This window comes from Protopterus annectens, chromosome 12.part0, assembly GCF_019279795.1.
Source record: "Protopterus annectens isolate FY-2018-M chromosome 12.part0, PAN1.0, whole genome shotgun sequence".
Lineage (NCBI taxonomy): Eukaryota > Metazoa > Chordata > Ceratodontiformes > Protopteridae > Protopterus > Protopterus annectens.
Genome location: NC_056746.1, coordinates 843,581,795 through 843,595,346, shown reverse-complemented (window position 1 = coordinate 843,595,346; position 13,552 = coordinate 843,581,795).

Sequence of the window (13,552 nt, the reverse complement as noted above, 5' to 3'; positions counted from 1 at the left end):
CTCCACAATGATTCTACACAGTCTCTTCAGTTGAGCTACATACTAATGAGGCATGGTCAAGGAGCGGCCTGTGCTAATTAGTCACAAATTCTCCCTACGACATTCCTGTGGTAAGACATTTATGTAGCTGAATGATTCAGAGAGTTGGTCATCTGTGTAATTTAGCATGACTGCTAGAGTTAATTAACTCAGCCAAAAGTTTGTATTCACCTATTACTTTCAGTGAGTGAGATCAAATTAGAGGTAAGTCTGAGAGTTTAGTGGACAGGTAGTGGTGGTGTGTGAGTGTGTATGTGAGGCTGTATGTACAAGTGTATGCAGAGGGATGAGTGATTTCAGGTGTGTGTGTGTGTGTGTGTGTGACTGTTTCTGCCTTGGTGGTCACAACAAGGAGGGTTAGTTAGGGGATAGGCAGGGTAGGGAAGTGGTGTGTGTGTGTGTGTGTGTGTGTGTGTGTGTGTGTGTGTGTGTGTGTGTGTGTGTGTGTGTGTGTGTGTGTGTGTGTGTGCGTGTGTGCGTGTGTGCGTGTGTGCGTGTGTGTGTGCGTGTGTGTGTGTACATATATCTGTATATGTGTGTGTATGTTGGCTGCCAAATCTAAAACACTCCTAGAATAATTAGCAAAGCCTACAATACTGGGGGAACACTAAAGACAAGGGAAACACTTTATTATTATCCCTTCTCATTTAGAAAATTAACAGAACATCAGGGTTTGCAGCAAGAAATATTATGTTTTGGGAGAACACTAGACATTTGGGACACACTTTAATATTACCCCTACTCATTTAAAAATAGAACAAAGATTCAAACCCCATACTTCTGACACAGAAAGTAACTCATTAACAAACCAGAGTTTTACTCCTTTGTACCACCGGAGGACTTAGTGAAGGACTTGCATCCTTATGCATTTTACGAACATTAGGATAACTCTTCAGAAATACATCACAGTGCAGCAACTTTCACTATATCTTCCTTGAGCACAGAAAAAATAAATTTCCAATTTGATAATGAGCTGTTCCCTGTGCTAAGAGTATGAGGTATGAATCTTTTTATAGATTGGCAAGATTGCTTTGCTCCAGACAAAACCAGGAGAAACACTAGACGACATCAGGGAGACTTTTTAAGTATTATTCTGACTCACTTAACAAGTTAATAGAGCAACCACCAGGTTTGCAGATGATTGCAAACTGGGATCCATTACTGATTCTCCAATTGATGTAGACATTCTACAAAAAGGCCTCACTGACACCAGTTACTGGTGCCAGAACCATGGCCTTAAACTCATAGCCAAAAAGTGTATTGTCATTCCCTTTGGGAAAAATTTGGTGCCCATGAACTACCACATAGGCGGTAGTCCACTAAACACTGAAGGTGTGATAAGAGACCAGGGGACACAGATTGACAGCAACCTCTCCTTTGATAACCACATTGCTACTGTACTCAGAAAGTCATTCTATGTGGCACATCTCATTCCAAAAGTTTTCTCATCCAGGAAGAAAGAGGTCATCATCATCTTCTTTTGGCTGTTCCCATTAGGGGTCTCCACAGCGGATCATCTGTTTCCATTTCTTCCTGTTCTCTGCGTCTTGCTCTGTCACACCAACCATCTGCATGTCCTCTCTCATCACATCCATAACCCTTATCTTAGGCCTTCCTCTTTTCCTGTTACCTGGTAGCTGCATCCTTAGCATCTTTTTACCAATATACTCAGCATCCCTCCTCAGCACATTTCCAAACCAACGTAATCTTGCCTCTCTGGCTTTGTCTCCAAACCTTCCAACCTGGGCTGACCCTCTAATATACTTATTCCTAATCCTGTCCATCCTCATCACACCCAATGCAAATCTTAATATCTTTAACTCTGCCACATCCAGCTCTAACTCCTGCCTTTTTGTCAATGCCACTGTCTCCAACCCATATAACATAGCTGGTCTCAGTACCCTCTTGAAAACCTTCCCTTTCACTCTTACTGGTTCTCATCTGTCACAAATCACTCCTGACACTCTTCTCCCACCCACTCTATCCTGCCTGTACTCTCTTCTTCACCTCTCTTCTACACTCACCATTACTCTGAACTATTGATCCCAAGTATTTAAACTCATCCACCTTCACCACCTCTACTCCTTGCATCCTCACTATTCCTCTATCCTCCCTCTCATTCGCACACATATATTCTGTCTTAGTCCTGTTGACCTTCATTCCTCTTCTCTCTAGAGCATATCTCTATCGCTCCAGGGTCTCCTCCCCCTGTTCCCTACTCTCACTACAGATCACAATGTCATCTGCAAACATCATAGTCCACGGGGACTCCTGTCTGATCTTGTCTGTCAACCTGTCCATCACCATTGCAAATAAGAAAGGGCTCAGAGCTGATCCTTGATGTAATCCCACCTCCACCTTAAACGCATCCGTCACTCCCACCGCAGACCTCACCGCTGTCACACTACCCTCGTACATATCCTGTACCACTCTTACATACTTGTCTGACACTCCCGACTTCCTCATACAATACCACAACTCCTCTCTAGGCACCCTGTCATATGCTCTCTCTAAGTTTACAAAAACACAATGCAACTCCTTCTGACCTTCTCTGTACTTCTCCATCAATACTCTCAGAACAAACATTGCATCTGTAGTGCTCTTTCCCGGCATGAAACCATACTGCTGATCACTAATTATCACATCCCTTCTTAACCTAGCTTCCACTACTCTTTCCAATAACTTCATGCTGTTACTGATCAACTTAATCCCTCTGTAGTTACTACAGCTCTGCACATCACCCTTAGAGGTCATAATCCCTCTCTACTCATCCCTCATTAGACCTATTATAGAATGCAACACCCCATTTGGTATGTACCTCACTAGACACCTACAACAACTGGAAAGGCCACAAAAATACCTCAGTAAGAGGATCTTAGGCCTTAGACACATGCCCTATACGGACAGACTCAAAAAAACTCCAGCTATACTCTGTCTCTTATCGCCTACTTAGAGGCGATCTCTGCTTGACCTACAAAGCCATGTCTGACCCAGAACTGCTAGATATGCTACACCTAAAGAAATCCCAATCCCTCCATGCCACATGCTCCAGAGACCTAAACCTCATTACTAGAATAAACAGGACATGCTGGAGGGACAGGTTCCTAACCCAGAGACTTCCCGTACTCTGGAACAAACCTCCCATTCACGTCAAGCAGAGCACTTCACTGGCCCTCTTTAAGAGAAATCCTGAAAAGTGGATGGAGAATAGGAATTTCACCCCGGGGATCACTTCAGTGGCCTTGCTTGACAGGGGACTGGGAACTAACACTGGGCAGCATGATGCCAGGGAATCTTCTTGGGCTAGGCTTATATAGGCTCCAGGGCCGTTAGCCTAGTGCACACCTATGAACATGTCTAACATCACAATGCAGTTTCTGCACAATAAGAAAAATGAAACTCTAACATCTAACATCTGTCATTACTGATAGTAATTGTCCATAATTTACAAGGGGCATGGAAAAATAAAAGGCTTCACCAGATAAGAGGTATGCTGATGTGTGAGTTTCAATGTGTGCATGTGTATGGGAGAAGAATAAATGAAGGAGATGCCTGTGCAAAAACCAGTGGCTATTACCACAACAAAATATTGATTAACATTAGCAGTAATGTCATATGATTCATTGACATGCAAATTAGTGGATAATGAGGTATTTCCTTATTGCGGCTAACATGCCTATGAATCACATTTCTCATGATTGCAGAAACTGCTATTTTTGGCCAGAGCAGTTTCTCAAGCATGGGGTGAATTTTCTGTATCCTGCATTAGGTCTTTATGCACAAATATCACAATTACATAATGACATATAATTCATTGTATAATCCTGTATATATCAATCATCTCCTAATGATGTGAACCAAGACTTGGTAATCAGGGCTGGTGTTAGCATTTTGGGAGCCCCCAGCAGATGTCAAGCTGGGGGCCCCCCTAGGCACTTCCAGTCTATGTGTCATCCTATCGCTGATATCCCTCCTAAGCAACCTTTTAGTTCATGCTGCAAACTGACTGACCTGTAGCTACAATGCTCTTATTACAACAGATCTGTGTACCACACTATGTTGGCCCATCTCACAAAGGGACATTTACAGATACTGGAATTTAGATGCACCAATGATACATTGCAGGAACTCTATGTACAGGTCTGGATTTAGGAGAAATGGTGTCCTAGGCCTACTGTTTCACACACACACACACACACACACACACACACACACACACACACACACACACACACACACTATACCTTACAATCTTCCACCGATCCCCCCTCCCCCATCTTGGGCTTCCCATGCTACACACATTACTTTTTTCTTCCTTTTCTCAAATTGTGCTTTACTCTTCAGCTTTTTCAAGAAGCGATATCTTCCTATATGCTCTGAAGTGCATTTTAAAGTTTTTTTTTTCTTTTTGCGCAACCTTTTCATCTAATAATGGCTTGAACAGCAATTTTGATTAAGGAAAGAAATTGTGTTGCTGTTCAGCTTTCATTTTCCTTGCATCCTTTCAACACACCTTTCCTGACCAAGTAAGCACAGTAATAACCATTTAGGAAATAATTCAGTTAAGCCAGAGCCACCAGAAGCCATTGGGTTATGCATGTTCTGAAATACATTTAGAGTATTTCCCAACTTTTTAATCAAGGTTGTACCAATGGCTTAATGTTCAAAGATGACAAAATAGTGACTCACAATAAACTAACAAGCCAATTGTTGTCTGGATATACAGGTCCTATCTTGGAACTGCCTTCCTCCCTAACCCCTCAAAAAAGACTGCCTATGCATCCCTCTGGTGTTAGGGTGGGATGAAAGCAGAGGTTCAAATTTCTACAGTCATGTATTTCAAGTGAATGCTGACATACATATACATTACATGCCTCCTCATTCCTCAACCTAAATTGTCAAAGGCAGCTACCTGCATACATGCCTGAAGCCTGATTGTGAGGAAAGTGAAAAGAATAACAGCTTTGTTGCAACTAGACAGTACACTGTCCTTGCACACACTATAGTAACCTTCTTTGTACACCTCTGAGGTCTGTCAGAAAAGCAAAGGAAAAGAATGACCACACTGTTTTCAGCCCAAACACAAGTTATAATAACCTCATATGTACACCTCTAAGGTTTGACTGTGATAGCAATTAAAGTAATAACCACACAATCCATCGCCGCTCCCACACACAGATACACACACACACACACACACACACACACACACACACACACACACACACACACACATATACACACACACACACACACACACACACACACACACATACATATATATATATATATATATATATACACACACACACACACACACACACACACACACACACACACACACACACACACACACACACACACACACACACACACACACACACACACACACACACACACACACACACACACACACACACACACATACATATATATACACACAAACACACACACACACACACACACAAATCCTACAGCAGTTTTCTGTACACACACATCTGATCAGAGCTGGTTTCAGAATGGGTGCAGTTGAGAGCAGAGACCATTATCAGATTTATCCTAACAGGGTCATATCAAACCACTGTGCAGGTTAAAGTGCATAATCAGAAAATTAATATGTTTTTCCTTCTCATTTTCCCCAACCAGCAACAGCTTTTGTGGGGCCCCCACATAGTCCAAGATGATTAAGGGATCCCCATGTTTCCATTTATACAGTCGGGGAGTGGGTGCTCAAATCTAAGTGTCTGAATGTTCTGTGATATATTTTATTCATTACTTTTGAAATATAATTACTCATTAGCTACATGTTTAACTGATACCAAGAAGAATAATGTCTGTGTCCTGGCATTACTGGGTGTCTGCACAGATAAAAATCACTGTTATTTTTTTACATACATACATACACACACACACGCACTCATGCATAAGCCATAGCAATACTAGTTTTGTACTTCAACAAACAGAAATACACTGTGCAACACTGGTACTGTCACACTAGATCAGTGACTGTCATTTAGCAGTTGCCAAACAGCAGCAGGGGTAAGCCACTTTTATTTATCTTCCCTGATTTTTCTCATAGTTTTGCTTTATCCTTTGTAAACAATTTGATTTGCTTGTAAATCATCCAGTATTACAGTCAATAAATCCAGACTTCAGATTTTTATACTTATTTGACCAAAAAATGAAAGCTGATGAAAAAGGTGTTATACTATTAACTTTTTAATTGTATTAGTGTAATATTTGGAACATGTTCATTATTTTGAGCCTTTACTCTGCTATTATAGGTATTGCAATGAATTCTTCTGCAAAGAAGTTGAAAGTTGCAGTAGCTGGTGTTCTGACAGTGTTTTAGGGTTGCCACCTTTTCAAATCCCCAAAGTGGGATATTTTTGGTACAGACTTCAGATTTTCCAGGCCAAAATATACCCACGGCCAGTACAAAGGACATAACTTCACTTTTTTGCCTAAATAAAAGCTTATTCTTGTAGCATTTTAGTTGCTTAGTCTGTTTCTTATAACATTTAGGTGTTTCAGATACAGAATAACTGTTTTATGCAACTATTACATAAAATATAGGAAATAACTTTGTCCTAAAATCTCAGGACATTTTCCATTTTTACAATATTTTGGCAGGACACAACTGCCCAAAGAGGGACTGTCCCTCGCAAAGTGGGACAGGTGATAACCCTACAGTGTTTATAAAACTCCCTGAAAAAAGAGCCATCCCTGAAGATCAAAAGCATCAGCTTTTCTTAAAATTCAAAGTTTACACTGAGAACAGTCACTCTGGGCTGCTGATCTCTCTAGTGCTTACCTTGTTTATGTTCATTATCAGCTTTATCCTAACAGGATCATATCACAGTCCTGTTCGGGTTAAAGAGCATAATCAGGAAATTAATACATTTTTTCTCCTCATTTTTCCCCAACCAGCAGCAGCTTTTGTGGGGCCCCCACACACAGTCAAGGATGACTAAGGGGGCCCCTTGCAGCCATGGGTATTGCAAGTACCTAAGGTTGGCTATGTTGTTAATTTTAGTGGGCTGAATGCTCACTAGCAGAGTTTAGCTAAGCCAGGGGTACTATATCAGTGGTAAAATATTTAATGGAATTGTGAAGCCTGTTGCTTGATAAAACACTGTTACTATAACCATAGATATCTTTGAATTTTAAAGGAGATATAAATATGACTTATTACCCATCTGGTTTATTAAGTACACAAGACTGTTGTACTAGCTTTTGTTGGTTTGACAGACCTGTTGCAAAATATCAGGGTAAGGCAACCTGCTGTGGTTTGGGGCCCCTCAGGAAGAGGGGTCCCTCAGCGACTGCATGGTTTGCTAGTGCCTAAAGGCAGCTATGTTGGTAATATTATAGCAATAACCCACGCCTGGGTGTGGGTAATGCTGGATTTACCCACAGTCGGTGTGGTTTGGTCACGAGGGCGAAGCCCGAGTGGCCAAACAAAGCCGACCGTGGGTAAATCCAGCATTACCCACACTCAGAAGTGGGTTATTGCTATTATACAATGACATTATTTAAGAAAAAAAATAATTACTTTTCTTAAATAATGGCATTGTATAATGCCTCCTTGTTGCCCTTCCACAGCTGTCTGGTATTCTGCGGCAGTTCTGATGTACTGCGCATGCATATGCCCAAGCAGTACATCAGAGCTGTGGGCAAAAGCAACGGAGAAAGCTAGATCTCAGTTGCTTTTTACAAACTGTTTCGCTATGTTAAATGGGTTTAACATAGTGAGACAGCTTTAAAAAAAGCAACAGAGAATCTCCGTTGCTTTTTTAAAGCTGTCTCGCTATGTTAAACCCATTTAACATAGCGAGACAGTTTTGTAAAAAGCAATGGAGAAAGCAAGATCTCCGTTGCTTTTTACAAACTGTCTCGCTATGTTAAAGGAGTTTAACATAGTGAGACAGCTTTAAAAAAAGCAACGGAGAATCTCTGTTGCTTTTTTTAAAGCTGTCTCGCTATGTTAAACTCCTTTAACATAGCGAGACAGTGTGAAGCAACGGAGAGCTTGCATTCTCCGTTACTATAAAAAAAGAGTTATAGTAATGGAAAAAGTCCGGGCGACTGGACCTTTTTCCATCACAATAACTCAGATTTACAACGTGCACACTGACCAATCAGCATGCACGTTTTTGAATATTAATGGGGGTTGTTACATAATTGCAATTATGTCACAGTTCTTTAGCCAAGGATCTAGACCAGGAATGGTTTTTGGCATGATATCATAGTTTCCTTTTTTTAAGATCATTTTGGAATATCTGATGCTGTCTGACAAGCCAAGGTCATTAACATTAAAAAAAAAAAACAAGGGAGAAGCTTAGAGCACACGGATGTGTTGGTGTGCACATTTAAATGCTAATGAGCTAACTAAGGTGACTTCCAGGTCCACTGCTAGACAGGAGTTCCAGAAAATTTAGTTTGTAATATTGACCTCATAGAATTCACCATATCTACTTCCTCTATATGTTGTTTACTAAGCCTTCTGATATGATGTGTTAATAGAAAGTGGAAAATACCTATTAAAACTGCAGAATCACATCTGAATAATGCTGTCAAAAATCTCCTCATTTGGAACAAATCAAGTATAACTCACAGTGGAAAAAGAAAAGTTATACAATCACCATAACTATGTGTCTGTGTCGTTTTCATCCTTCCTCAACCAATGGGTCTCTGATCTGACATGGCTACTTCCAAAGATTTGGATCCATAGCTCAAGCTCCTACTCTTACCCATAATCCTCCTTTCTAGCTAGAACTACCTCAGATCAAGTTTGCCCTCCATTTAGCCTACACCACTGTCTATAGTACCTAAAAATGTGCAATAATAAAGTAAAACTGAATTAACATTCCAGTTAGACTGCATGAAAGAAGGAAAGGAGGAAGGACTGGAGCTCAACAACAATCAGACAATATAACACTCCTCATGTTGAACTAGGAGACCAGGAATAATATTTTTAAGTAGGAAGAATGAAGACAGACAACACAGATGCATATTTATTGTGAGTTCATAACTTATGTATCTGATGTTGTCTTTTTCGTCCATTCCTCAAATGATAGGGCAGAGTCCCCAGCTAGAGAAACCCCAGGGTGGCCTTCAAGGAAAGATATCCCAGAGTACAGTGGAGCCAAATACTGCTATGTTTCTAGAAATAATGCCCAATTTGTAGTGAGCAATCAAAGTATGTGTTAGATCAAGTGACAGCTATGCAAATGGCATCTATAGAAGCTCTAGACCAGAAAGCAGAGGATGTAGACACAGATCTAGTATAATGAGCCTTAGGAGATTTAGGAAGAAACCCCAGGGTGGCCTTCAAGGAAAGATATCCCAGAGTACAGTGGAGCCAAATACTGCTATGTTTCTAGAAATAATGCCCAATTTGTAGTGAGCAATCAAAGTATGAGTGTTAGATCAAGTGACAGCTATGCAAATGTCATCTATAGAAGCTCTAGACCAGAAAGCAGAGGATGTAGACACAGATCTAGTATAATGAGCCTTAGGAGATTTAGGAAGATCCAGTCCATTTTTCTTACAGACAAAAAAAATGCAATCAGTGAACCATTTAGCTAACATGACCTTTGAGACTGATTTACCCAGTTTGGCTTTGGAAAAAGAAATAAATACCTAGTCTGATTTCCTGCTGATAAGCCTGCAAAAACTACAAGCACTTTTGGTGACTCCCTGCTGGATGAGGAAAGTTAATCTATATTTTTTGCCTGTGAGTTACTTAAACTGATAGAGCTCCTTTCTGTTTTACCTGCTCCATTTTGTTTTCTATTTCAAGAAATCTGCTTGGCCTGGTGATTTTGTTCTGTGTGACAGATAGACACTTAAATTACACAGGCTACATATTTCACTTGTTTTTTTCATTGGTTAATTTGTTTCTTGAGTGATACATAAATATACAGAGAATTTCTGGGTCTTTTGTCTTTTCTGATAAGAGTCAAAGCCTGCAAAAACTGTATACACTGTTGGTGACTCCCTGCTAGTTATTTTTCTCACCCATTCTTTGATTTGCTTTTTAAACTTGGCGATTTAAAGCTGCCCACTCTTACTGCAAATTTAGCTTTATAAGCTCCTCCCTTACTAAACTGCTGTTTATATCTTGAATTGTTTATTTTCCTTTCCTTGTACTTATTTTGAAAAAAAAAATGTAGTTTGCCTCCCATTGTCTTTTCTACTGATTTACTTGCTCTGAATTAATTACCTAGCTAGCTGTTGAATAAAGTAGTGTATTTGTACACTATCAAGCACTTTTCTGTGTTTTAGATCAAGAGAACAGTGGATTTTCCATCTAGTGGCAGTGGGTGGTAGCTTGGTCGTGTATAGGCTGGGGAAACACACTAGAGATTCCCGTGTGTAGTTATTTTATTGGCTGGAGGGTTTATTAATCAGTTTACCTTGTTTTTAGTGCATTTATAAATTCTGCACAACTGAGTAGCTCTTGGCTCATTTCTACAAAGTGAAGTACTTTTACTGAATAATCACACTTGTATGAGCTGTTTAAAATACACTGCTGTATTTCTATCTTTAAGTTTGTTTTGGTAGCATATCACTCCAGACACTGTTTTACTGTGTTTTTACATTATGAGGACTGGGATTATTCATCTAATGGCAATAGGTGTTTACGTGACCTATCTGAGTTGGAAAGCACACAAAAAGCTCTAAGTGTACTCATTTAATTGGCCAGAAGGCTCAGTAGTCATTTTTATGTATTTCCAGTGCACATTTGCAAGGGGCTGCTCACTGTGGCAGTGCCCTGTACAGATGCAAATATCTGAAAACCTTGCTTATTTTCATTATACTGTAAAAGTTTACTGTACTAGTTATCTTATTATATCACCCAGGACTACTGATGCTCAGACAGCATTTGATTCAGTGCTAGGTAGCATCACTTGTTAGGTTAGCTGCAGATTACACCAAGTAAGTACCCTTCCCTGATCAGGTTACAAACACCCTCCACTCCTATCCTTTCAAGTGCAAATTATGACCTACAACCAAGGATGAGCACTTTCCTGCTATCTCTGCATCCAGCTTGGTAGCAATGAAACAATTGTCTTACATATACACAATGACAACCATTTAAGTCTTGAACAGACAAATACAGTATATGAGACATGTAGTTACACACTGACACTGGAGGCTAGACTCTCACATACAGACACAAAAAACAACAAACAGCTTATCAGTGACTCACACACATCACTCGCTGCACATGCAAAGAACCACACAAATAGACACACATATGCAAGGTGCTCACATGTAACTTAACCAAAACTCAAAGGTCTCTCAGGCACAGTCCTCAGAAATTCCGTATGTACACAAATGAGACAATTCCCATCACAACACACAAAGCCATATCTCATTGTGCCTCAACTATCAAACCCATAAGGCAAAACACTCCACAACCCAATAGTCTGGTCATAGCAGACTCCATAGTGAGACACACTGATGCCCTTCTTACCAGGCTAGATAAGACGAAAGTTACAGTTAGTTGCCTGTCAGGGGTCAGGATTTGCCACATCATGCAAGCACTCAGGTCACTTACCCCTAAGTACCAGTGTGACTCAGTCATAGTCCTTGTGGGTGTGAATGATCTGAGGCATATCTCCTTGGACTACATGAAGAGAGACATGACTGAGCTCTCAGATTGTGCATCACAGGCAGGTATGAGCCCAGCACTGAGAAGCATTCGACCATCTCCAAGGATGATGCCACAATACCACCATAAACTGATCATCTTTAGCAACTGGCTTAGCTACTGGTGTCAGCCAAAATGGGTCCAATACTTGTCAGCCTGGGAAGACATGGTTGACAGGCCACACTGCTTTGCCAGGGATGGTCTCGTTCAACTATCATCTTTAGACATTTGGATATTGGCCAAAACATTATCCACCCTTATAGTGCCTTTTGTAAAAACAGACAAACCTTCCAACATAACAAAAGCTATGCAGGACAAGCTAAAGGTGTTACTGCTCAATACTAGGAGCATCAACAAGAAACTGCACTCCCTGGAAGCTCTCCTCATCCTGCAGAATGGTGGCATCTGTGCAGTTACTGAAACATGGTTCAAAACCACAGAAAACACTCCATTACTGCATGGCTATAATGCCTTTCTTACATTCCGACCACTCACTGGACAGGAAAGGATAAGTACACTTCAAGGCTGGTTAAACAATATGACAGGCTTGAGCTACTCCATGTCCAACTAACCATGGGAAAATCAGTTACCATATTCTTGCTAGCTACAGGTCCCCACCATGAACCAGAAAACCCATGCATCATACCTGAAGTTACTAGAATCATTCACCATCCAGCCCAATACTACTCCTTCATTAATTGGGAGGCACACACAATCACTAATATGCAGGCCCAAAGATTTCTTGACTTTGTAAATTCAAATGCCCTGGAGCAGCTAGTCTGTACTCTCACTAAGGGAAAAAATATCTTAGATCTGGTACTCACAAATATGGGAGAGTGCTGCATCTCCCATCATGTGGTGTCCTTACTGGTAAGATAAGATAACAAAGGGGTCTCCCTTGAAATAAAGGTAAACCTAGTCCCCCCCAGCTAACCCTAAAACATTTAAGAACTTTCAAAAGTAAATTACCATTTATTAAAGGATGGCATGGCAAGTTTTCAAGCTCCCCCAAATCCAGAAAACACAGATACCTAAGCAGAGGCATACAAAAATGCTCTGTATGACCATATAAATGACTACATAGAAACAGCAATACCAGACCAAAATAAACCCAGGTCAAACTGCAAAAACAAGCAACCGTGGTGGACCCCAGTATTAATAGGTTGTACAACAAAAGGAAGACAATCCTGTTGAGAAGTAAGAGGGAATGTACACAAGAGAAAAAAAGTCCCTCATCGGTGTAAATAAGCGAATCAGAGAACTAATCAAGTCCCTGAAAGCAAACTTTGTGGTAAAAATAACCTCCAAAGTTAAGGATGACCATATGGCATTTTTTATTTATGTCCACAATCTTAGGGACAAAACCCAGCAATGTGCAGAATTAGTTGTAGATGTCATAACCTATACTCAGCAGGAAGATATAACAAATCTTCTGGCCAACAAATTCAGCTCAAATTTCACCTCCCCATCACCCCCAGTTCTCCCTCAGGAAATATCCTCCGCCACTCCACTGCCCCAAAGAACAGGTTACCACTGGACTCCCTGAAGCTAAAAACATGGCTTCAATGGGGCTTGAAAATATACCAGGTTGCCTCTTAAACAACTTAAATCAGGACTTATTAGACTCATTAGGATCTCTATTTAACCAAAGCTTCCAGACTGGCTTTGTCCCAGTAGAGTGGAGGACAGCAACAGTCATCTCTCTTCATAAAGGGGGAACGATCTACTGACCCAGGAAATTACAGGCCCATACGTTTGACTAGTCTTATACATAAGGCCATGGAAAGAATAATCATGGACTTGATAAATAATGACATAGGAAATCTTCAAACACTGGACCTGATCCAATTT